We start from the raw sequence: 27196 nt of genomic DNA on the forward strand, positions 1-27196 counted from the left end.
GCTCACCTTGTCCTATGAATGCAACTAGATAACTATCAAATCATCCAAAATACCCTAGAAATTGACCTAAAGACTGGTAGAACAGAGTCCATAACTAAAGGTAGAGAAGAGGCTGCATTGAAGAATGTAGGAAATGAAAAGAGTGTTTGGGAGAGAAACTGATTGTGGCTGCTGGGGTGGAGAAGGATCCATAGCTATGGAGAAAGGCAAGAGTCAGGCTAACACACAGGGGAGCACACAAAGAAAACAAAGAATTACAGCAATTGCCTTGGAAAGCAAGAGGGATTGAATTTCATGAGCCTTGCAACCAGCAGGACTTAAAACCTGGAGTTTTAAATGTCAATGGGCTTTGATGGGATAGAACCTGGAGGGTACTGGGGCTGCCCCTAGAGAGAAGGTGGGCAACCAACCAATGGACATAGAACATAGAAACAGTGACTGGAAGAGTGACTAGGGCACAGAGTGGGGAGGTTATTCACTCATCTCAGAGCCTATGCCAGAATGGTAGTGTTTATGGAGCAATCCTTCTGGTGGCTGGTGCCATTTTCCCTCCCTTGCCCTTCAGCATAAGCAGAAGACCCCTGTGGGAACCAGAACAGTGCCTACACTCCCTACTTATCCAGCTTGCTCCAAGCCTCACTACTCCATGCTCTGGTAGAACTACCCGTCTCAGTCTAGCTTGCCTCAGTCCTAGCACAGTGGACCCTTCCTCCAGAAGACTGCCTCAATAACTTGCTCACATTGTGTCTCCCATCTCATGAGTTTTGCAAAAACTTGGTTCTAGCAGCAGTGATAACAGGTCTCATTTCACAAAGAGTCTAGAGCATAACTAGTTAAAAAGCACCACATTCAGTCCATGGACAAAACACTCCCCACAAATGGTCAAAGAGTCTCTACAAACAACTAGTCTGAAGAATAAGGCAGCCAGGAAAAACAACACAGCACACAGGGCACACACTGGAGTCACTCTGGAAAGTGTGAGGACCTAGGTAACAGGAGACACTAGGGAAGAGGGCACTAGAGAACCTGTTCTTCATAAGACCATTACACTCAAGAACAGGAGATGTAGCTGACTGTCCTAATACAGAAAAACAGACGCAGATACAAAAATGAAAAGATAGAGAAAATTATCCCAAGTGAAATAACAGGATTAGGCCACAGCTAGAGATCTAAGCAAAATGTATATAAACAACATGCCTGATAAAGAATTTAAAGTAATGATCATAAGGATACTCAGTGGGCTTGAGAAAAGAGTGGAAGACATGACTGAGACACAGAGAACAGGGATAAGGAATAGCACAGCAGAGATAAAGGGCTCAATACATGAAATGAGAAACTCACTCGATGGAATGAAGAGCAGGCTGGAAGAAGCAGAGGAACAAAATAGTGACCTAATATTGACAAGGGAAAACTCATAAGGCTAGCAGAAGACTTTTCAACAGGTAGCTTGCAAGTTGGAAGGCATGGTATATTCAAACTGTTGATGGGAAAAATCTGCAGACAAGGACACCCTATCCAGGGAGGCTATCATCTAGAATAGAAAGAAAGATAAAGAGTTTCCCAGACAAAAGCTAAAGAAGTTCCTGAACACTAAACTAAGCCTGCAATAAATAATAAAGGAGATACTTTGAGAGGAAAGGGGAGATCCAAAATGACAGCCTGAAGGTAAGAAACACAAAATCACTAACAATGAATATTTTTGTAAAAAAATGAGCCAAGAACTGACAAAATAAAAGGATGTAAAATATGGTAACATTTACCAAAATGTGAGGAGGAAAGGAGTGAAAAATGGGTTCAAATTTAAATGACAATCAACTTAATATAGACCGCTATATGCAAAAGATGTTTTACACAAACCTAATGGTAACCATATATCAAAACCCAATAAGAAGTTGGGGAAAGATAGCAATGGAGTAGGAGAACACTAGGCTCACCTCAGCCCATGAACACAACCAGATAGCTATTGAATCATCCTAAATACCCAGAAATAGACCTGAAGACTGACTTTCATTGTGATGAAAAACTCCTGTGGAGGGGAGGAACCATGGTTGCAGAGAGGACAAGAGAGAGAGAGAGAGGGGAGCACACAGGGGAATATGCAAGACATGTTTCCCAAAGACACTGTCTTGAAAAAGGAGAGGGGCTGCAATTCATGAGTTCTTGAAATCAGTGGAGCTTAAAGCATGGCGTTTTAAAGGACTGGAGGCTTCAATAGTATAGAGCCCAGAAGGCACTGCACTGCTCCAGAAGAGTAGGTGGGTGAATAACCTAGAGAGAGCATGGAAACAGTGATCCAAAGAGTCCCTGGGGCACATGTGGAGGAGACAATTCTACTCTTCTTGGAGTATGTCCCCAAGAGGCAGCATTCTCAGAGACATCTATCTGGAGAAAAGGTGTTGGCTGATGCCATTTCCCTCCTCTGTCCCTCAGCATAAACAGAGCCACCTGTGGCAAGCACTGCAGTGCCAACACTGGCTGCATAACTTGCATACACCAGGCTTAACACCCCACACTCTGATGAGACAGCCCTTCAGAGTCATGCTTGCCTGAAAGCCAGTCAATTGAACCTCCCACCCCCACCCAGAACACCTGCACAAACCCCTGCCCACACCGCATTTCCTAACCAGAGATCTCTGCATGGCCTCAGTTCTGGTGGAGGTGGTGATGGGTCTCATTTCATAAGCAGACCAGAGCACACCAAGTTAAAATACACCAGATTCAATCCAGGGACCAAACATTGTCCCTGTACAGACAATTGAGCTGAGGGTAGAGCTGCCAAAACACAACAGCAGAATACATGCAACACACACCAGACACTCCTGAAGTGCCAGGACCTGGGCATTACATGACCTTTACATATTTTGAGGAACAGGAGACATAACTGGCTATTCTAACACAGAGAAGGCAGAGACATAGAGAAAATGCAAAGACAGAAGAATATATTCCAAATGAAGGAACAAGTTGAGGCCATGGGCAGAGATCTAGGTGAAACATTTATAAGTAATATACCTGCTGGAGAATTTATGGCAACAATCATACAAGTACACACTAAGCTTGAGAAAAGTATATAAGACACCAGTCAGACTCTTACCACGGAGATAAAAGGCTTTAAAAAATCAACCAGAGATGAAATGTGCAATGAGATTAAATATAAACATGATATAAGGAAGAAAAGACTGGAAGAAGCAGAGGAACAACTTATAAACTTAAAATACAAAGTAATGGAAAATAATTAAGATGACCAAAAGAGTGAAGGAAGAATTATGCAACATAGGAATAGACAAGTCAGGGCTCCATCAGACATAATGACATCTGTATTATAAGGAGTCCCAGTTGAAGCACAGAAAAAAAGAGAGCACAAATTTTACTTGAAGAAATAATCGCTGAAAATTCCCTAATCTAGGAAAGGAAACAGATATTCAGATCAGGAGGCACAGAGAACTCATCAAAATCAACAAAAGCTGGCAATCAACAAGAAGTTTTGTACTTAAATTTGCATAATGTAGTGACAAAGAAAAAAAATCTTAAAAGAAGTATGAAAAAAAAAAATAGAAGTCCTTAACATACAATTGAAAACATACAAGGCTAGCTGGAGATTTCTCACAGAAATGTGCCAAGGTAGAACGGAATGGCATGATATATTGAAAGTGCTGAATGGGTAAAGTCTGTAGCCAAAAATGCTCTAATCAGCAAGGCTATCATTCAGAATATAAGGAGATAAAAATAGTTTCTCCAGACAAATAAAAACTAAAGAAATTTGTGACCATGAAACCAGCCATGCAGAAAATAATAAAGGACGCTCTTTGGGTGAAAAAGAGATACCAAAAGTGATAAAGACGAAAAGATAAGAGAAAATATTCAGAAACAATGTCAAAGAAAGTAACAAATAGCACTAAATACTAATCTATCAATAATTACTTTGAATGTTAATGAAATAAATGCTCCAATCAAAAGACATAGGATGTCAGAATGAATAAAAAGAAGAATACCTATCTATATGCTGCTTAACAAGAGACTCACTTTAGGCCTGAGTACACCTGCAGATTCAAAGTGAAGTGTCAGAGAAACACTTTTCATACAAATGAGGGTCAAAAGAAAGCCAGAGTAACAACACTCATATCAGACAAATTAGATTTAAAGCAAAGTTTGTAATAAGAGATAAATAATACAATCAAAAAGAGTAAATCAAACAAGAAGACATAAAAGTGGAAATATGTATGTATCTAATACAATGGGCATATCAAATAAACAGAAAATAAGTCAAGCAGAGAGAGTCAAATATCATATGGTTTCACTTATTTGTGGAGCATAACAAATATCATGGAGGACAAGGGGTGTTGGAGAGGAGAAGGGAGTTGGGGTAAATTGGAGGGGGAGGTGAATCATGAGAGACTATGGACTCTGAAACACAATCTGAGGGGTTTGAAGTGGCGGGGGTGGGAGGTTGGAGTACCAGGTGGTACCAAGTGGTGGGTATAGAGGGCATGGATTGCATGTAGCACTGGGTGTGGTGAAAAAATAATGAATACTGTTTTTCTGAAAATAAATAAATTAATTTATAAAAAAATAAAAAATAAAAAATCCTGGGGGAAAAAAGAGAAAATCAATGAGAAATCAATGGCTTTGAATGACACACTGGACCAAATGGACTTAACAGATATGTTCAGAATGTTTCTTCCTAAAACAGCAGAATAACATTCTTTTCAAGCACACAGGGAACATTCTGCAGAATAGATTACACATTAAGTCACACAACAGGCCTCAACAAATACAAAAAGACTGAAATCACATCATGGACATTTTCCTACCACAACTGTATGAAACTAGAAGTAAATCATTAAAAAAAATCTGGAAAGACCATGGGGTGTCTGAGTAGCTCAGTAAGTTATGTGTTTGCCTTTGGCTCAAGTCATAAACCCAGGGTCCTTGGATAAAGCCCCATGTTGGGCTTCCTGCGCAGTGAGGCATCTACTCTCCCTCTTCCTCTGCCCCTCTCCTCCTCTATTCTCTCAAATAAATAAATAAAATCTTAAAAAAATCTAGAAAGACCAAAATTATAAGGAGGTTATCCAACATTCTACTAAAGAATGAGTGGGTCAACCAGAAAATAAAAGTAACTTAAAAAATACAGGGAAACAAATAAAAATGAAAACACAACCCTCCAAAAACTTGCAATGTTGCAAAAATGGTCCAAAGGGAAACTATATAGCAGTACACCCCTACCTCAAGAAGAAAGAAAAATCTCCAACAACCTAACCCCAAACTTAAAAAAGCCAGAAAAAGAACAACAAAGCTTAAAGGCAGTAGAAGGAACATAATAATAAAGATTAGAGCATAAATAATTAATGATACAGAACCTAAAAAAAAAAAAAAAAAAAAACAGAAGAGCCAAAACAAAGAGGCGGCTTTGTGAAAAAAAATAATGAAACTGATGAACCCTTAGCCACAGTTATCAAAAAAAAAAAGGAAGACAATGCACATAAATAAAATCACAAAATAGAGAAGTAACAACCAATACTGCAGAAATACATTATAATTAATATTATTATATATATTATATATTATATAATTATATAATTATACAATTATATATATAATATATACAATATATATACAATATATACAATACAATACAATATATACAATACAATACAATATATATACAATATATACAATGATAAATTATATAATTGTATAATTATATAATTATATAAATTATAATGTGTAATGTATTATAATGTACTATCATTATAAGAGAATATTATGAAAAAGTACATGCCAACAATTTGTACAACCTGAAAGAAATGGATGAATTTCTAGAAAAACTTAAACTACCAAAACTGAAATAGGAAGAAATAGAAAACTTGAGCAAACTAATAATCAGCAAAGAAAATGAATCAGTAGTAAAATATATATAATGCAGCCATAAAAATAAATGAAGCCTTCCCATTTGCAATGACCTGAAAGGAGCTAGACAGTATTATGCTAAGCAAAATATGTCTGTCTTAGAAAGACAAATACCAAATGATTTCATTCGTATATGGAATTTAAGAAACAAATGAGTAAATGGGGAAAAAAGAGAGAGAAAGAGGTGAACTAAAAAACAGACTCTTTTTTTTTTTAATTTTAATTTTTTATTTTTTATAAACATATATTTTTATCCCCAGGGGTACAGGTCTGTGAATCAACAGGTTTACACACTTCACAGCACTCACCAAAGCACATACCCTCCCCAATGTCCATAATCCCACCCCCTTCTCCCAAACCCCCTCCCCCCAGCAACCCTCAGTTTGTTTTGTGAGATTAAGAGTCACTTATGGTTTGTCTCCCTCCCAATCCCATCTTGTTTCATTGATTCTTCTTGTACCCACTTAAGCCTCCATGTTGCATCACCACTTCCTCATATCAGGGAGATCATATGATAGTTGTCTTTCTCCGCTTGACTTATTTCGCTAAGCATGATACGCTCTAGTTCCATCCATGTTGTCGCAAATGGCAAGATTTCATTTCTTTTGATGGCTGCATAGTATTCCATTGTGTATATATACCACATCTTCTTGATCCATTCATCTGTTGATGGACATCTAGGTTCTTTCCATAGTTTGGCTATTGTGGACATTGCTGCTATAAACATTCGGGTGCACGTGCCCCTTTGGATCACTACGTTTGTATCTTTAGGGTAAATACCGAATAGTGCAATTGCTGGGTCATAGGGCAGTTCTATTTTCAACATTTTGAGGAACCTCCATGCTGTTTTCCAGAGTGTCTGCACCAGCTTGCTTTCCTTACACCACACACAAAAATAGACTCAAAATGGATGAAGGACCTCAATGTGCGAAAGGAATCCATCAAAATCCTTGAGGAGAACACAGGCAGCAACCTCTTTGACCTCTGCCGCAGCAACATCTTCCTAGGAACAACGCAAAAGGCAAGGGAAGCAAGGGAAAAAACGAACTATTGGGATTTCATCAAGATCAAAAGCTTTTGCACAGCAAAGGAAACAGTTAACAAAATCAAAAGACAACTGACAGAATGGGAGAAGATATTTGCAAACGACATATCAGATAAAGGACTAGTGTCCAGAATCTATAAAGAACTTAGCAAACTCAACACCCAAAGAACAAATAATCCAATCAAGAAATGGGCAGAGGACATGAACAGACATTTCTGCAAAGAAGACATCCAGATGGCCAACAGACACATGAAAAAGTGCTCCATATCACTCGGCATCAGGGAAAAAACAGACTCTTAACTGTAAAGAACAAACTGATGGTACTAGAGGAGGGTTGGGGCTGGGTGAGAAAAAGGTGTAATGGTAATTAAGGAGTGCACTTGTTATGATGAGACTTGTGTGATATGTTATGTTGAATCATTATACTGTATGCCTGATACTAATATAACACTGAATACTAATAATACTGTAATTTAGAATAAAATAAAATATATATTAAGAATAATTGTGGGGCACCTGGGTGACTCAGTAGGTTAAAGACTCTGCCTGTGGCTCAGGTCATGATCTCAGGGTCCTGGGATCAAGCCCGGCATTGGGCTCTCTGCTGGGGGCGGGGGGTAGCTTGCTTCTGCCTCTCTCTCTGCCTACTTGTGATCTCTCTATCTCTTTCAAATAAATAAATAAAATCTTTAAGAAAAGAATAATTGTGATTACTAGAGGCTGGTGGGGTGTTGATAAGGAGAACAAAATATCAGTTTTGCAGGATACATAAGTCCTGGAGACTAATATAAAACAATTTCAGGAGGGAGACAAACCATAAGTGACTCTTAATCTCACAAAACAAACTGAGGGTTGCTGGGGGGAGGGGTTTGGGAGAAGGGGGTGGGATTATGGACATTGGGGAGGGTATGTGCTTTGATGAGTGCTGTGAAGTGTGTAAACCTGTTGATTCACAGACCTGTACCCCTGGGGATAAAAAATATACGTTTATAAAAAATAAAAAATTAAAAAAAATGTACTATACACTTGAAGTTTTCTAAGAGGGTAGAACTTAGGTGTTCCCCTTACTAAAAAAGTAACTATGAAGTAAGGAATGTATTAATTAGGCTGCTTGTGGTGAATATTTCACAATGTGTACATATATCAAATTAACAGATTGCATATATTAAATATACAATTTCATTTATTTATTAAAGTTTTTATTTAAGTTCTACTTAGTTAACATACAGTGTAACGTTAGTTCCAGATGTACAATATAGTGATTCAGCACTTCCATACAACACCTGGTGCTTATCACAAGTGCACTCCTTAATCCCCATCACCTATTTAACCCATCCCCCCACCTCCCATCTGGTAACAATCAGTTTGTTCTCTCAAGTGTGTTTCCCTTGGGTGCCTGTGAGGCTCAGTCAGTTAAGGGTCTGCCTTCAGCTCAGGTCAGAATGGCTCTCTGCTCAGCAGGGAGCCTGCTTCTCCCTCTCCCTCTGCTTGTGGCTCCTCCTGCTTATGCACTCTCTTTCTCTCTCTGTCAAATAAATAAAATCTTTTTAAGAAGAGAGTGTGTTTCTTCATTTGCCTCCCTCTTTTCCTTATGTTCATCTGTCCTTGTTTCTAAAATTCCATATGAGTGAAATCATGGTATTTTTCTTTCTCTGACTTTGTTCAATAACCTTTGTTTGTTTAATAACCTTCATTTAATAACCTGTTGTTTCCTGTCCATCCACATAACTGCAAATGGCAAGATTTCATTCTATTTTAAAGCTTGGTAATATTCCATTGTGTGTGTGTGTGCATATATATGTGTATATATATATATATATATACACACACAATATTCTTTATCCATTCATCAGCCAGTGGACACTTGGGCTGTCTCCATAATGTGGCTATTGTAGATAATGCTGCTATAAACATCGTGGTGCACATATTCATTTGAACTAGTATTTCTGTATTTTTTGTGTAAATACCTAGTAGTGTTATTGCTTAACCATAGGGTAGTTTTATTTTTAATTTTTGAGGAACCTCCATACTGTTTTTCCGGAGTGGTGCACCAGTTTGCATTCCCATCAACAGTGCACGATTGTTCCTTTTTCTCCACCTCCTTGCCAATACCTGTTCTTTTCTGTGTTGTTGACTTTAGCTATTCTGAAAGGGGTAAATTGATATCTTATTGTAGTATTGATTTTCAGTTCCCTGATGATGGTAATGTTAAACATGTTTTCATGTGTCTGGTGCTCATCTGTATGTCTTCTTTGGAAAGCTGTCTATTCATGTCTGCTGCCCATTTTTTAATTGGATTTTCACTGTTTGGATGATTAGTTTTATAAGTTACTTAGATATTGGATAGTAACCCTTTATCGGATATGTCATTTGCAACCATCTTCCATTTAACAGGCTACCTTCTGTTTTGCTTATTGTTTTCTTCATTGTGCAGAAGCTTTTGATTTTTATGTAGGCATGACAGTTTATTTTTCTTTTGTTTCCTTGTGTGAGGAGATATACCTAGAAAAAAGTTCCACTGACCAATGTCATAGAAGTTACTCTCTGTGATCTCCTCTTTTTATGTTTTTTTAAAAATTTTTTTAATGATTTTTATGGTTTCAGGCTTCACATTTAGGCCTTTATACCATTTTTAATTTATTTTTTGTGCTGTGAGAAAGTGATCCACTATTATTCTTTTCCATACTGTTGTCCACTTTTCCCAACACCATTTGTTGAAAAGACACTCTTTTCCCAGTTGGTATTCTTTCCTGCTTTGTTGAAGATTAATTAACCATACAGGTGCTCAGATTTCTGGTTTTCCTTCTTTTCTTCCTTCCCTCCTTCCATTTTCTTTCTTTCTTTTAATTCTTTTGTTCTTCCATTTTTTTCGTTCTTTTTCATTTCTGGTTTTTCTATTCTGTTTCATTGATCTACATGTCTATTTTTGTGTCACTATCTAATGTTTTGATTACTAATGCTTTGTAATATCACTTGAAGTTCACAGTTGTGATGCCTCCACCATTGCTTTTATTTTTTGAGATCACTTTTGTCACTCAGGGTCTTGTGTGATTCCATACAAATTTTAGGAATGTTTATTCTCACTCTGTGAAAAATGCTGTTGGTATTTTGATACTGAATTACATTAAATGTGTAGATTTCTATGGGTAGTACAGACATTTTAACAATTTGTTCTTCTAATCCATGACCATGGTATGATTTTTCATTTCTTTTCCTCATTTGTAATTTCTTTCATGAGTATTTAGTTTTCACAGTAGAGGTTTTTCACCTCTTTGGTTATATTTATTCTTAGGTATCTTATTGGTTTTGTTCAATTGTAAATGGATTGCTTTGTTAATTTCTCTTTCTGTTGCTTCATATTTATTTATTTATTTGATTCTGTTATATTAGCCACCATAAAATACATCATTAGTTTTTGGTGCAGTGTTCCAAGATTCATTGTTTATGTACAACACTCAGTGCTCCATGCAATACATTCATTCCCCCCTTAATCTCACTCATCCCACCACCCCCTACCCTCTAAAACCCTAAGATTATTTCTCAGCATACACAGTTTCTCGTGGTCCATCCCCCATTCAGATTTGCCCCAATTTACTTTTCCTTTTCTTCTTCTAACGTCCTCCATGTTATTCCTTATGTTCCACAAGTAAGTGAAACCATATGATAACTGACTTTTTCTGTTTGACTTATTTCACTCAGCATTATCTCCTCTGTTCCATCCATGCTGATGCAAAAGTTGGGTATTCATACTTTCTAATGGATGAGTAATATTTCATTGTATATATAGACCACATCTTCATAACCCATTCATCTGTTGAAGGGCATCTTGGCTCTTTCCACGGTTTGGCAAATGTGGCCTTTGCTGCTGTGAAAATCAGGGTACATTTGGCCCTTCTTTTCACTACATCTATATCTTTGGGGTAAATGCCCAGGAGTGCAATTACAAGGTCATAGGGAAGCTCTATTTTTAATTTTTCAAGGAACTGCCACACTGTTTTTGAAAGTGGCTACACCAACTTGCATTCCCACCGACAGTGTAAGACGGTTCCCCTTTCTCCACATCCTCTCCAACATTTGTTGTTTCCTGTCTTGTTAATCTTTTCCATTGTAACTGGTGTAAGGTGGTATCTCAATGTAGTTTTGATTTGAGTGTCCATGATGGCAAAGGATGATGAATATTTTTTTTTCATGTGTCTGCTAGTCATTTGTATGTTTTCTTTGGAGAAGTGTCTGTTCATGTCCTCTGCCAATTTTTTGAAATGATTATCTGTTTTGGGGGTGTAGAGTTTGAGAGGTTCTTTATAGATATTGACTATTAGCCCTCTATCTGTAGTGCTGTTTGTGAATATCTTCTGTCATTCTGTGGGTTGCCTCTTTGTTTTGTTGACTGTTCCTGTTGTTGTCCAGAAGCTTTTGATCTTGATGAAGTCTCAAAAGTTCATTTTCGCTTTTTCACCTTTGCCTTTGGAGACCTGTCTTGAAAGAAGTTGCTGTGGCCAATGTCAAAAATGTTATTGCCTATGTTCTCCTCTAGGGTTATGATAGATTACTGCCTCACGTTGAGGTCTTTTTTCGATTTCAAGTTTATCTTTGTGTATGGTATAAAAGAATGGTTGAGTGTCATTCTTCTATACATGTTTTCCAAGTCCAGTTTTCCAAGAACCACTTATTGCAGAGACTCTTTTCCACTGTACATTTTTTTCCATCTTTGTCGAAGAATATTTGACCATAGAGCTGAGGGTCCATATCTGGGCTCTCTACTCTGTTCCACTGGTGTATGTGTCTGTTGATATGCCAGTACCATGCTGCCTTGGTGATCACAGTGTTTTTTTAAAGAATCAGTACGATCGATAAGGCACTGGCCAAACTAATTCAAAAGAAAAGAGAGAGAACCCAAATTAATAAAATTCAGAACAAAAAGGGAGAGATCACGACTAACACCAAGGAAATAGAAACAATTATCAGAAATTATTATCAACAGTCACATACTAATAAGTTAAGCAACCTAGATGAAACAGATGCATTCCTGGAAACCTATAAACTTCCACAACTGAATCAGGAAGAAACTGACAATCTAAATAGACCAATATCTAGTAAGGAGATTGAAGTAGTGATTAAAAACCTCCCCAAAAAACAAGAACCCAGTACCTGAGAGATTCCATGGAGAATTCTACCAAACATTCAAAGAAGAAATAACAGCTATTCTCCTGAAGCTGTTTCAAAAAGTAGAAATAGAAGGAAAACTTTCAGACACTTTTTATGATGCCAGCATTACCCTGATCCCCACACCAGGCAAAGACCCTGCCAAAAAGAAGAATTTCAGATCAATATTCCTGATGAATATGGATGCTAAGATTTTCAACAAGATCCTAGCTAATAGGATTCAACAGTACATTAAAAGATTATTCACAATGACCAGGTGTTATTTTTTCATGGGACACAAGGGTGGTTCAACATTCACAAATCAATCAATGTGATAGAACAAATCAATAAAAGAAAAGAGAAGAACCACATGGCCCTCTCAACTGATGGAGAGAAAGCATTTGAAAAGACACAGCATCTGTTCCTGATTAAAACACTTTAAAGTATAGGGATATAAGAATGTCTACTCTGGCCACTGTTGTTCAACATAGTACTATACATCCTTGCAACATCAATCAGACAACAAAAAGAAATAAAAGATATTCAAATTGGAAAAGAAGACGTCAAACTCTCTATCTCTTCACAGATGACATGATACTTTATATGGAAAATCCAAAAGACTCCACCCCCAAACTACTAGAACTCATATAGCAATTCAGTAATGTGGCAGGATACAAAATCAAGGTACATAAATTAGTTGCTTTCTTATACAATAAGAATGAAAATATAGAAAGGGAAATCAGAGAATAGATTCCATTTACTATAGCAACAAGAACCATAAGATACCTGGGAATAAACCTAACCAAAGAGGTAAAGGATCTCTACTCAAGGAACTACAGAACACTCATGAAAGAAATTAAAGAACACACAAAAAGATGTAAAAGCATCCCATGCTCATGGATTGGAAGAATAAATATTGTTAAAGTGTCTATACCGCCTAGAGCATTCTATATACTTTCAATGCCATTTCGGTCAAAATTCCACCAGCATTTTTCAAAGAGCTGGAACAATCAGTCCTAAAATTTGTGTGGAACCAGAGGAGACCCCAAATTGGTAAGGAGATGTTGAAAAAGAAAAACAAACCTGGGGGCATCACATTGCCTGATTTCAAGCTTTGGAGATGTGTCTTTCTATGAAGCCAGCATTACCTTGATCCCCTAGAGTGTCATTCAAAGTCATTGTTTCTTTGTTGATTTTCTGTTTAGTTCCTCTGTTCATTGATGTAAGTAGGGTGTTGAGGTCTCTTATGGGGGGGGGCCTGGGTGGCTCAGTTGGTTAAACATCTGCCTTCTGTTCAGGTCATGTTCCCACCATCCTGGGCTGGAGCCTTGTGTCTGGTTTCTTGCCCAGTGGGGAGCTTGGTTCTCCCTCCCCCTCTGTTGCTCCCCCAGCTTGTACTTGGTCTCTCTCTTTGTGTCAAACAAATAAAATCTTAAAAAATAAAAAGTCTCCTACTATTGTTGTGTTAGTATCAATTAGTCCTTTTATATTTGTTATCAATTATCTTATATATTTGGTTGCTCCCATGTTAGGTGCATAAATGTCTATACAAATGTTATATGTTCTTGTTGGAGTGTCATATTTATGATTATATATTGCCATTATTTCTGTCTTGTTAAAGTCTTTGTTTTAAATCTAGCTTGTCTAATATAAGTATTGACACTCTGGTTTTCTTTTGACAGCCATTTGAGTAATAAAATTTCTCTGTCTCTTCATTTTCAGTCTGCTGGTTCTCTTTAGGTCTAAAATGAGTTTCATGTAGGCAGCAAATAGATTGGTCTATTTTTAAAAAATCTATTCTGACACCTTATGTCTTTTGATTGGAGCATTTAATCTATTTATATTCAAAATAATTACTGGTATGTGTGTATTTAGTACCATTTTATTACTTGTTTTGTCCTTGTTTCTGGAGATTTTCTCTGGTCCTCTCTTTGTCACTTTTGCCCTCTCCTTTGCACCCAATGGGTCCCCTTCAATATTTCCTGCACATCTGGTTTGGTAGTCCTGAACTGCTTTTGTTCTTATTTTTCTGGGAAACTTTTTCATTAAGTTTTTATTAATTCCAGTTACTTACCACATATGTACCATGTGTTTCAGGGTAAAAAATAGTGATTTGGTATTTGATACAATACCAGATGCTCACTAGAACAAGTGCACACCTTAATCCTTATCACTTACTTAACCCATGCCCCTACTCACTTCTACATTGGTAACAGTTTGTTCTCTATAGTTAGCAGTCTGCTTCTCAGGTTGTCTCTCTTTTTTTCCCCTTCGCTGAGTTGTTTCTTAGATTCTAAATCACGTGTTATTTGTCTTTCTGTGCATGTCTCAGTTTGGTTAGTATACGCCTCTCTAGCTCCATCCATGTCATTGGTGATGGCAAGAGCTCATTCTTTTTTTTTTTTTTTTAATAGCTGGCCAATATTCCATTGTGTGTGTGAATCTATCTATCAGTATATATGTATGTATATATACATACATATATACATATATCACTTCTTTTTCTTCTCCTTCTCCTTCTTTTTTCTCCTTTTTCTCCCTCCTCTTCCTCCTCCTCCCCCTTCTTCTTCTTCTTTTTCTTGTTCATCTTCATCATCATCATCTTCTTCTTCCTTTCTTCTTCTGCTCAAATGTAAAGTTAGGCTTTATGGCCTGGGTAAGTGTATATGCCTGGTATCCTGAAGTTTAGAGAATTCTCCAGAGGTTTAGATTTATTATTAAGGATTAAGGCTTAGGGTTAGTGTTAGGGTTAAGGTGTTAGTCATTTATATTAATAAAAGAAGATGATAGTTGAATGATAGTTTAAACACAGTGTAGTTTCAACATGTTTAAGCACAAGATTCTTCCATTATGCTCCTATACATCCATTTACAAACACATATATATTAATAAAGAACATTATTTGAACAAGGGATTATATACAGTGTAGTTTCTATGAAGTAAGGACAGGGCTTTTCCCATATGCTTCTAACATGTTTATAAATACTTATATCTTAATGAAAGAAGGTGCTACCTGAAACATGCATTATACACCATTTAGTTTCATTCAGGTAAGAATAGGGGCAGGGAGGGGAGGTTGGGGGAACCAAGTGGTGGGTATTGGAGAGGGCATGGATTGCATGGAGCACTGGGTGTGGTGCAAAAACAATGAATACTGTTACGCTGACAAGAAATAAAAAATTTAAAAAAAAAAGACTGAAGGAATAAACTATACAGAATTCAGCCAGAAAAAAAAAAAAGGAATAGGCATATTCTCCCTATGCTTCTACACATACATTTATAAACACACATATATATGGATAAGGTAGTTGTTAATTGAACAATGATTTATACACAGTGTATTGTCAATGAGTTAAGTATATGACTATTCCCATATCCCTCTACAGGTATGGATAGAAACTTTAATGAAAGAAGATGATACTTGAAAGATGGATTATGCATAGTGTGGTTTCAGTGTTAAACATGTGGATATTCCTGTACACTTCTACATATTTTCAAACACCTGCATCTTATTCAAAGAAGACATTAGTTGAGGGTGTATTATACACATGGTAGTTCCAATGAGTTAAGCATACAGCTATTCTCATATATTTCTTTTTTAAAATTTTTTCAATTTATTTATTTTCAGAAAAACAGTATTCATTATTTTTTCACCACACCCAGTGCTCCATGCAATCCATGCCCTCTATAATACCCACCACCTGGTACCCCAACCTCCCACCACCCCCCGCCACTTCAAACCCCTCAGATTGTTTTTCAGAGTCCATAGTCTCTCATGGTTCACCTCCCCTTCCAATTTACCCCAACTTTCTTCTCCTCTCTAACACCCCTATTCTCATATATTTCTACATAACTTTATATACACTTATATCTTAATGAAAGTAGATGCTACTTGACAAAAGGTTTAGTCACAGTATGTTTCCCATGTGTTAAGCATGCAGCTATTCCCAAAGGCTTTTTTTTTTTAATTTTTTATTTTTTATAAACATATATTTTTATCCCCAGGGGTACAGGTCTGTGAATCACCAGGTTTACACACTTCACAGCACTCACCAAAGCACATACCCTCCCCAATGTCCATAATCCCACCCCCTTCTCCCAAAGACAAAAGAAACAGTTAACAAAATCAAAAGACAACTGACAGAATGGGAGAAGATATTTGCAAACGACATATCAGATAAAGGACTAGTGTCCAGAATCTATAAAGAACTTAGCAAACTCAACACCCAAAGAACAAATAATCCAATCAAGAAATGGGCAGAGGACATGAACAGACATTTCTGCAAAGAAGACATCCAGATGGCCAACAGACACATGAAAAAGTGCTCCATATCACTCGGCATCAGGGAAATACAAATCAAAACCACAATGAGATATCACCTCACACCAGTCAGAATGGCTAAAATCAACAAGTCAGGAAATGACAGATGCTGGCGAGGATGTGGAGAAAGGGGAACCCTCCTACACTGTTGGTGGGAATGCAAGCTGGTGCAGCCACTCTGGAAAACAGCATGGAGGTTCCTCAGAATGTTGAAAATAGAACTGCCCTATGACCCAGCAAGGCTTTTCTTTTTAATTTAAATTCAGGTTAGTTAATATACAGCATAACATTAGTTTCAGGTGTACAATTCAGTGATTTTGTTCTTACATATAACACCCAGTGTTCATCACAAGTTCACTCTTTAATCCCCATCACAAATTTAATCCATCCCATCACCCGCCTGCCCACTGGAAATAATTGGTTTGTTCTCTATAGCTAAGAGTCTTTTTCTTGGTTTGCCTCTCCTTCTCCCCTATGATCATTTCGTTGATTTTTAAATTCCTCATATGAGTGAAATCACATGGTATTTGTTTTTCTCTGGCTGAGTTACTTATCATTTCACAATGTGCTCTAGTTCCATCCACATCATTGCAAATGGCAAGATTTCATTCTTTATTATGATTACTATTCTAATAATCTAATATCTATGATTAATATTAATGTATTATTTTGAGATATATATCAAAGATATAAAGAATAAGTGATATCTATATCTCTCTCTCTCTATATATATATATATGAAGATATAAAGAAGTGATATATATCTAGATATATAGGTATCTATATCAAAGATAAAAAGAAGATATATATATCTTCTTTTTATCTTCTTTTTATCTTTGATATATATATATATATCTTTATATCTTTGATATGTATATCAAAATAATAGATATATATACATATATATATATAAATATATATATAACTTCTTCTTTATCTTCATCAGTAAATGGACATTTGGGCTCTTTCCATAATTTAGCTATTGCTGATAATACTGCTATAAACATCAGGGTGCATATACCCCCACTAAATCTGTATTTTTGTATCCTGTGGGTAAATACCTAGTACCGCAATTGCTCAATCATAGAGTAGCTCTAATTTTGACTTTTTGAGGAACCTCTATATTATTTTGCAGATTGGCTGCACCAGTTTACATTCCCACCAACAGTATAAGAGGGTTCCCCTTTGTCTGCATCCTGGCCGACACCTGTTGTTCCCTGCATTACTAATTTTAGCCATTCTGACAGGTGTTAGGTGATATCTCATTGTAGTTTTTGTTTATATTTCCCCAATGATTAGTGATGTTGAGCATATTTTCATATGTCTGTTGGCCACCTGTATGTCTTCTTTGCCAAAATGTCTAGTCACATGTTCTAGGCCACGTTTTAACTGGTTTACTTGTGTTTGGGGGTGTTGAGTTTCATAAGATCTTTATATATGTTGGATTTCAACCCTTTATCAGATATGTTATTTGCAAATACCTTCTCCTATTGTATAGGTTGCCTTTTAGTTCTGTTGATTGTTTCCTTCACTGGTCAGAAGGTTCTCATTTTGTTGAAGTCCCAATAGTTTATTGATGACTTTCTTTCCCTTGCCACAAGAGATATATCTAGTCAGAAGTTGTTATGGTTGATTCAAAAGGTTAGTGCCTGTATTCTTCTATAGGATTTTAATGTTTTCCTGTCTCACATTTGGGTCTTTCACACATTTTGAGTTTATTTTTAATTTTTTGTATGTGAAATTAAGTGGTCCAGTTTCATTCTTTTGCATGGTGTACTCCAGTTTTTCTCTGGGAAACTCTTTCTGCCCCCTATTCTGAATGATAGCCTTCCTGGATAGAGTATTCTTGGCTGCAGATTTTTTTCCATTCAGCACCTTGAAGATATCATTACACTCCCTTCTGGCTCACCACATTTCTGTTGGGATATCCCAGCTATTCTTATGGGTTTTTGCATGTATGTTAAGGATTTCTTTTGTTTTGCTGCTTTTAAGATTTTTTTTCTTTATCACTATATTTTTGAAATTTAATTACAATATATTTTTGTTCACCTGCTTTTGTGGATATTGATGGGAGTTCTCTGTGCCTCCTGGATATGGATGTCTGTTTCCTTTCCAAGATCAGGGAAGTTTTTAGCTATTAATTTTTCAAATAAATTTTCTGTCTCCTTCTCTGTGTTTCTACTGGGAATCCTATAATAGAAATTTTAGTATGTTTAATAGTTACTGAGTTCCCTACATCTATTCTCATGTTGTATAATTCTTCCTCTCTTTTGTTCAGCTTCATTACTTTCCATTACTTTGTTTTCTAGGTCACTCATTCTTCTGCATCTTCCATCCTACTGTTCATTGTTCTAATCTCATTTATTGAACTATTAATTTCTGATTGATTTTTTTAAACTCTTTTGTCTCTGCAGTAAGTGTCTCGCTGATTATTTGTATACTTTTCTCAAGCCCAGAGTACCCTTATGATTATCCCTCTAAATCCCCCATCACACATTTTACTTATATCTGTTTCACTTGGATCTCTAGGTTTGGCCTTATCTTTTTCTTTCTTCTGGGATAAATTCTTCCACGTTTGAATTCTGTCAATGTCTTTATCTTCTCTGTGTTAGAAAAGCCAGTTATGTCTCCTGATCCTGAAAGTAACCACCCTATGAAGAGGTCGTGTAGTGTGAGGGATTGGCACTTCAAAGAGTGCCTCTGGTGTGTGCTGCATGCACACTGCTGTTGTATTTTGTCTTCTCTATCCTTCAGGCCAGTCATCTGCAGAGGATCTCCTTGCCTACTGTAGGTAGTGTTTGGTTCCTTCCTTGAATGTGGTTGAGTTTTAATTGGTTCCTGCTTTGAATATGGTTGAGTTTTAACTAGGTATGCTTTGCTTGTGAAATGAGATCTGTCACCACCTTTATTGGAACCGAGGCCCTGCAGCAGTCTCCGGTCAGGAGATGTCATGTGGACAGGTATCTGTGCTGTTTTTCTGGGGCAGGGGTCTTCTGTTCAGGGATTGAGGCAAGTGTGACTGAAAAGGGCATTCCCACCAGTTTGTGGGGGTGTGGGTCTTTGTATATGCAAGTGAGGCAGTCAGTGTGCACTGTGCCACTTTCTGCAGGTGGCTCTGTGTTTATGCTAAGGGGTGGGTGAAGAGAGCAGCACCTGCCACCTCCTTTGCTTCTGGAGAGGTATCTCTGTGAATGCTGCCTCCTAGGGAAATCCTCTGAAAAGAGAAAATATTATTCCCATTGTGTGTGCCCCAGGTACTCTTGAGATCACCACTTCCATACTGTCTGCTGACATGTATTTTGTCTGCCTTTTCTCTAGGAGAAGAGCAGTGCCCTTTGTGCTATATCTCAGCCAAGGAGAGACTGTGGACTCTAAGAAACAAACTGAGGGTTTTGGAGGGGAGAGGGATGTGGGGGTTGGGAGAGCTTGGTGGTGGGTATTAAGGAGGGCATGTATTGCATGGAGCACTGGGTATGGCACATAAGCAATGAATCTTGGAACACTGAAAAAATAAAAAACAATAAAACAAAACAACTTCAGGCTCAAATCCCTGCTGGTTGCAAGAACTCAGGAAATTCAGGCCCTCTCATTTTCCAAGCCAATGGCTTTGGGTAAACATATTCCTTTTGTGTTCCCCTGTGTGATCTTCTCTGGATCACGGCTTCTTTCCCTTTGCAGCACTACCAATCTATTTCTCCTCTAAACCACATCTCCACACTTCCTACCTTCTTTGATGTGACCTTGCCTTTCCCTTTAGTTGTGTAGTTTGTGTATGTCTTCAGGTCTATGTCTGGGATATTTAGGATTATTTGATAGTTATCTGTTTGTATTCATGGGACAAGGTGAGCCGAGGGTCCTTCTACTCCACCACCATTGTTCCCTAGCTCAAACATATACAGTTTTAATTCTCAACTACATTCATCAAAGTTGTTGGGAAAAAGAATTAAACAAGACAAAACACTTAAGCAGGGGGTGGCAGTGATATAGAACTGATAGCACCTTAATAACAGCTAATATTTGTTGAGTGTTTCCCAGATATTATACTAAGTGTTTCACACTATTAATATCCTTAGATAAGGAAAGTGAGGCAGAAAAAAGTGAAGTAAATTTCTGCTAATACATTTTCAGCCAAAGTGACTGGGTGATGCCATTATTAAAAAATAAAACTTGGAAGTTATGCTTAGTAGAAGTTTTTATATCTGCATCTCCTGTTTGCATAATTGCAAGTTTGATGGAGATGAATGGCTGTACTGTATGCCAGAGGTGGTACCCAAATAAGTACAAACCTCATGGTTTTCTGCTGAAAGAGTGTCTACCAGAAACAGATATATTCTCTGGTACCCATTGCAATGAACCCTAATCTTTGGAAGTCAATGAAGCAGTCATTTCTGCAGTAACCTCAGTTCCAGAGAACCTGTAAAATACCAGGAGTAGAGAAATATATACCTTGGTTGCGCAGCAATGTTTAATTCTCACTTACTGCATTGATCACTGGAAAACATTCTATCTCTGTAAATGACACCTCTGTCCATTCAGTCTGCCAAAACAAAATCTGTTATCAGTGTCCTCTCAATCATCAGTACACTTCCTTTTCTGCATATCCACTCCCAACATACTAGTCAGATTTTCATCTTTTTTTTTGTCTGAATCACTATAGTAGCCTCTTAAGTGTTCTTTCTCCTCCCACTCTTGCACCTGAATGCTTCTCTTACCAATCACTGTACTCAATATGCTCTAGTTATGCTGAAATTCTGTCAGTTATTAAAAGAAGGCAAGATTATCCCCATATCACAACTTTTGTATCCTGCCTAGCCAAGAATATTTTCCTAAATCTTTGGCATACCTGGATCCTTCTCCTATTGATTAAATCATTCTATGTATACTTTTGTTTAAATCTTGATTTGAACAAACATTTAAAAAATTTACTAGACAGTTGGGGGAAATCTGATATTAAATATGGTGTTGAGGGGGCAAAGTTAAGATGGCAGAGAAGTAGGGAGACCTGGGGCTTTCTTGTACCTGAACACAACTGTATTGAGGTCAGGTAATTTGGAACGCCAAGAAATATATCTGAAGATTTGAAGAAGTATTTGTATGGTTGGAAAAGAAAACATGGCAGGTGTGAGATGCCTGGGAAGGAACTGGGAGAGAAAAAAGCTGCTTTGCTGTGGAGGACAGAGAACCCCTTGCATAGGAAGAGAAAGGGGATAGAGATGATGAGAGGTTGTGGGACAGTGTTTGCACAAGAAGAAAGCCTCTCAGACTATAGACTGAGGAGCTAGGAGAACTGATTTGGCAGTTGTTTTTGTTTTTGTTTTTTGGAAATAGTGAATGTAGCTCAAACTCTGAACTTTGGACGTGTTGGAATTTCACTGAAGGGGAACTGTAGCATGTGCTCCTGGAAAGAAGGAGGGCTCTGGCCCAGAAGCATACCCAAAGTGGTTTAGGGATCTCAGGGGTCACACTGTGAGAGCTATATCCCATTTCTGGAATACTTTTGGAAGGGGATATATTGACTCTCCAAAGACAAAAGACCCCATAGGTGCCAGCAAACACCCTTTCATTGGCAAGTGTCCAATGCATGTGCAGAAGGTGGCTAAACTAGCCTCTCCATTTTGTGTTGCCACACTATAGAATCCAGACACTGCACAGGTGGGGTACTGTTTTTCTGGGGCAATGGGCACTAGTAAGAGCACAGCGACTCTCTAATCTGGAGTAGGGAGCAGATCAAGGCAGTGCTGGCTCCTTTAAGATCTGGAGTTTTGAATCCCAGCAGCATTCCAAAGATAAAACACAGATTTGGAGTTTTGAATCCAAGATTCACCAGAGACAAATGCAGGAGAAGTGGGCTTCAGGCATCCTGATGGCCCTCACTTTTCTGTGAGGGCTTCCTGAAAAGCTCAGGCTGTGAGATCCCCTGTATAGGGACCAGAGAGTAGGGTGCCATTTTAGTCTTGATTCCAAACCAGCAGGACATCAGTGAGCAGCACAGTGGCCCGAGTGGAGGTGGAAGTTGCCCCTTATGCTTGGAAAGTGCTTTTCTTTTACTGGGACAGGACTGACTGTGAGCCAGCATGGTAAACCTCTCACCTAGAAGAACAATAAAGGCACTACTCTTCATGCACCAAGTCTATTGAACATATAGTACTCCCATATCATCTCCTTTAGTTACAGTGGAAATATGACCAGGCTGTATTACTTCTTCTCTTCTTCCTTTCTTCTCTCTTACATTTCTTTCTTTCTTTCTACTTTCTTCCTGTCCCCCCTTTGGAATCAGGCTTATAGTTTTTGTTTCTTAGTCTGTTTTTTTTTTTTCTCCATTTCCTTTTCTCTCTTTATGGATCAGTCTTCTTTTTCTATTTTCCATTTCTTAATTTTTTGCTCTTTATTTTTCCTTGGAATCAGCTTATGGTTTTTTTCAACTGTCTGTTTTTTCCCTTTTTTCACTTTTTCTTTTCTCTTATTTTTGAAACAGGGTTTTCTTGTCTCTTTTCATTTTCTCTCTTTCTTCCTTTCTTTATTTTTTATAGGAATTTTAAACAAACAAATTGAAGTACACCTAGAAAAAGGTACAAACAGTCCACATTGCAAGGAAGGAGGAACTGTGCAGAGGACAGACCAGTGGGAAAGAGAGCCAAAAATACAACAGCAGAGTACACACAACATACACCCAGAAACACATCCTGAAATGCCAAGTCCTGGACAGTGGATTACCACTTCATAATATAGCATTATTCTGAGGTGCAGAAATATAGCAAGCTTTCCTAACATGCAAAAGATAGAAACTTAGCCAAATTGACAAGATAAATAAACTCTCCCAAAAAGATAGGTCAGGAAGATATCACAGCAAAGTACATGCTCAAAGCAAATATGAAGAATATATGTGAAAAAGAATTTAGAAAACAGTCATGAGACTAGTCGCTGGACTTGAAAAAAAACATAAAAGATACTAGAGAAATACTTGTTGCAGAGATAAAGACTGAAACACTAGTCAGCTGATATAAAAAATACTATAAACTGAGATGCAAAACAGATTCAATATAATCATGGCAAGGAATGAAGAAGCAGAAGAGAGTATAGATGATATAGAAGACAAAATGATGGAAAATAATGAAACTGAAGAGAAGAGGGGAAAAAAACCTATTAGATAATGAAGGTAGACATAGGGAATTCAGTGATCCCATAAAGCAAAAAATGTATCTGTATCACAAAAGTCCCAAAAGAACACCAGGAAAAGGGGGTTGAAGGTTATTTGAGCAAATTATAGTTGAGAACTTCCTTAATCTGGGGAAAGAAACAGGCATTCATGTTCAAGAGGTACAGAAAATTTCTCTCAAAATCAACAAAACAAGTCAACATCATGACATATTACAGTTGAACTAGCTAAATACAAAGATAAAGAAAAGAGAGAATTCTGAAATGAAAGTAGCTCACGAGAAAAAGTGCTTAACATACAAGGGTAGACCCATAAGGTTGACAGCAGACCTGTACATAGAGACCTGACAGGCCAGAAAAGACTGGCATGATATAATCAGTATGTTAAATGGTAAAAAATATGCAGCCAAGAATACTTAATCCAGCAAGGCTGTCACTCAGAATAGAAGGAAGGACAAACAAAGTAAAGAAGTTCATGAACACAAAACAAGTCCTACAAGAAATATTAAAGGGGAACTTTTGACTGGAAAGTGGGACCAAAAGTAACAAAAACTAGGCAGGAACAGAGATAACTGACAGGAACAGTGACTTTACAGGTAATCCAATGGTACTAAATTCTTATCTTTCAATAATTACTCTGAATGTAAATGGACTCAATGCTCCAATCAAAAGACATAGGATATCAGATGGATTAAAAAAAAAAAAAAACAAGATCCATTAAATATGCTGCTTACAAGAGACTCTCTTTAGAGCTAGACACCTCCAGATTGAAAGTGATGGGGTGAACAATATACGATACTAATGGACATCAAAAGAAAGCTGGAGTAGCCATCCTCATATCAGACAAACTAGATTTTAAAACAAAGATTTTAATAAGAGATGAAGGGCACTATATCATAGTAAAGGAGGTCTATACAAAAATAAGATATAGCAATTGTAAATATTTATGTCTCTTACTTGGGAGCAGACAAATATATAATCAATAAAAAAACTTAAAGAAACACATAATAATACTACAATAATAGATGGGGATGTCAACAGCCCCCTCATAGCAATGGACAGATCATCTAAGCATAAGATCAACAAGGAAACAAAGGCTATGAATGACACACTGGACCAAATGGACTTCACAGATATATTCAGAGAATTTCATCCTAAAGCAGAAGAATATATAGTCTTTTCAACTGCACATGGAACATTCACCAGAATAAGTCACATACTGGTCATAAATCAGGAGTTCAACTGGTTCAAAATGATTGAGATAATACTATGTATATTTTCAGATCACAATGCTTAAAAACTTGAACTTAATCACAAGAAAAGTTTGGAAGAAACACAAATACATGAATGTTAGAAACATGCTACTGAAAAATGAGAGAGCCAACCAGGAAATTAAAGAAGAATTAAAAATATGTGGAATAAAAAAGAAAAAAAAAGAAAACATGACAGTTCAAAATCTTTGGGATGCAGCAAAGGCTGTCCTACAAGGGAAGGATATACAGGCCTTTCTCAAGAGACAAGAAGGATCTTAAATACAAAACCTAAGCTTACACCTAAATGAGCTGGAAAAAAACAGCATATTAAAGCTAAGCCAAGCAAGAGAAGGGAAATAATAAAGATTAGAACAGAAATCAATGATATAACAGTTAAAAAAAATAAAGTAGAACAGATCAACAACTGGTCCTTTGAAAGAATTAACAAAATTAATAAAGCCCTAGCCAGACTTATCAAAAATAAAAGAGAAATGACCCACATAAATAAAATAATGAATGAAAGAGGAGAGATCACAACCAATACTGAAGAAATACAAACAATTGTAAGAGAATATTATGAGCAATTATAGTCTAACAAATTAGGCACTCTGGAATAAATGAACACATTCCCAGAAATATATAAATAACCAAAACTGAAACAGGAAGAAATAGAAAACCTGAACAGACCCATAAAAAGCAACAAAATTGAATCAGCATTCAAAAATCTCCCAAGAAACAAGAGTCCAGCCTGGATAGTTTCCAAGGGAATGTGATCAAACATTTAAGGAAGAATTAATACTTACTGTTTGTTTTAAAAGATTTTATTTATTTTTGGCAGAGAGAGAAACAGAGCACAAGTGGGGGGGGTAGTGGCAGGCACAGGGAGAGGGAGAAGCAGGCTTCCTGGGGAGCCCGATGTGGGGCTCAATCCCAGGACACTGGGAACATGACCTGAGCTGAAGGCAGATGCTTAACTGACTGAGCCACCCAGGAGCCCAAATATTTATTATTCTGAAACTGTTCCAATAAATATAAATAGAAGGGAAACATTGAAACTCTTTCTATGAGGCCACCATTACCTTGAACCAAAAACCAGACAAAGACCCCACTAAAAGGAGAATTAGAGATGAATACTCCCAATGAACATGGATGCAAAAATTCTCAACAAGATACTAGCTAATTGGATTCAAGAGTACAATAAAAGGATTATTCACCAAGACCAAGTGGGTTTTATTCTTGGGTTGCAGAGGTGGTTCAAAATCTGAGAATCAATCATCCTGATACATGACATTAATAAGATAAAAGATAAGAACCTCTTGATCCTCTCAATAGATGTAGAAAAACATATGACAAAATACAGCATCCTATCTTGATAAAAACTCTGAAAAAAGTAGGGATAGAGAGAATATATCTTAACATCATAAAGGTCATATATGAAAGAGCCACAGTTAACATCATCCTCAGTGTGGAAAACCTGACAACTTTTTCCCCTAAGGTAAGGAACATGACAGGGATGTCCACTCTCACCACTGTTGTTCAACATTGTACTGGAAGGTCTAGTGTCATCAGTCAGACAACAAAAAGAAATAAAAAGCATCCAAGTCAGCAAAGAAGTAGTCAAAATTTCACTCTTCATATGATACTCTGTAGAAAATCCAAAGATTCCACCAAAAAAATGATAGGACCATTACAGAAATTCAGCAGTCACCAGATATAAATTTAATGCACAGAAGTCTGTTGCATTTCTATACACTAAAAATGAACTACAAGGAAGAGAAATTGAGGAATGGATCCCATTTACAATTGTACCAAAACCCAGAAGATAACTAGGAATAAACTTAACCAACGGGGTAAAAAAAAAAAAAAATCTGTATTCTGAAAACTATAGAACTCTTATAAAGGAAATTGAGGAAGACGTAAAGAAATGGAAAAACATTTGATGCACATGGATTGGAAGAACAAATAAAGTTAAAATATCTAGAGTATTGAACATGTTCTACACATTAAATGTAATTCCTATCAAATAAGGCCATTATTTTTCACAGAGCTTGAACAAAGAATTCTGCAATCTGTATGGTACCAGAAAATACTCTAAATAGCCAAAGAAATGTTGAAAAAGAAAACCAAAGCTGGGGACACCGATATGGTTCAGTAGTAAAGTGTGTGCCATCAGATCAAATCATGATCTCAGGGTCCAGGATCGAGCTCCACATTAGGCTCCTTGCTCAGAGGGGAGCCTGATTCTCCCTCTGTCTGCTGCTCCCCCTGCTTGTACTCCCCACCCCTGACAAATAAATAAATAAAATCTTAAAAAAGTAAAAAGAAAACCAAAGCTGGAGGCATCACAATTATGGACTTCAAGATGTATTACAA

At 37.1% G+C, this 27196-nt stretch overlaps 1 protein-coding gene across 1 annotated transcript in view; it reads right to left on the reverse strand.

Annotated features, from left to right (window-relative positions):
* KLF8 (KLF transcription factor 8) overlaps window positions 1-27196 on the reverse strand; it is a gene marked incomplete at its 3' end in the record, with an annotated part of 258713 nt that overhangs the window by 1159 nt on the left and 230358 nt on the right.

Source organism: Mustela nivalis (genome assembly GCF_964662115.1).
Source record: "Mustela nivalis genome assembly, chromosome: X".
Lineage (NCBI taxonomy): Eukaryota > Metazoa > Chordata > Mammalia > Carnivora > Mustelidae > Mustela > Mustela nivalis.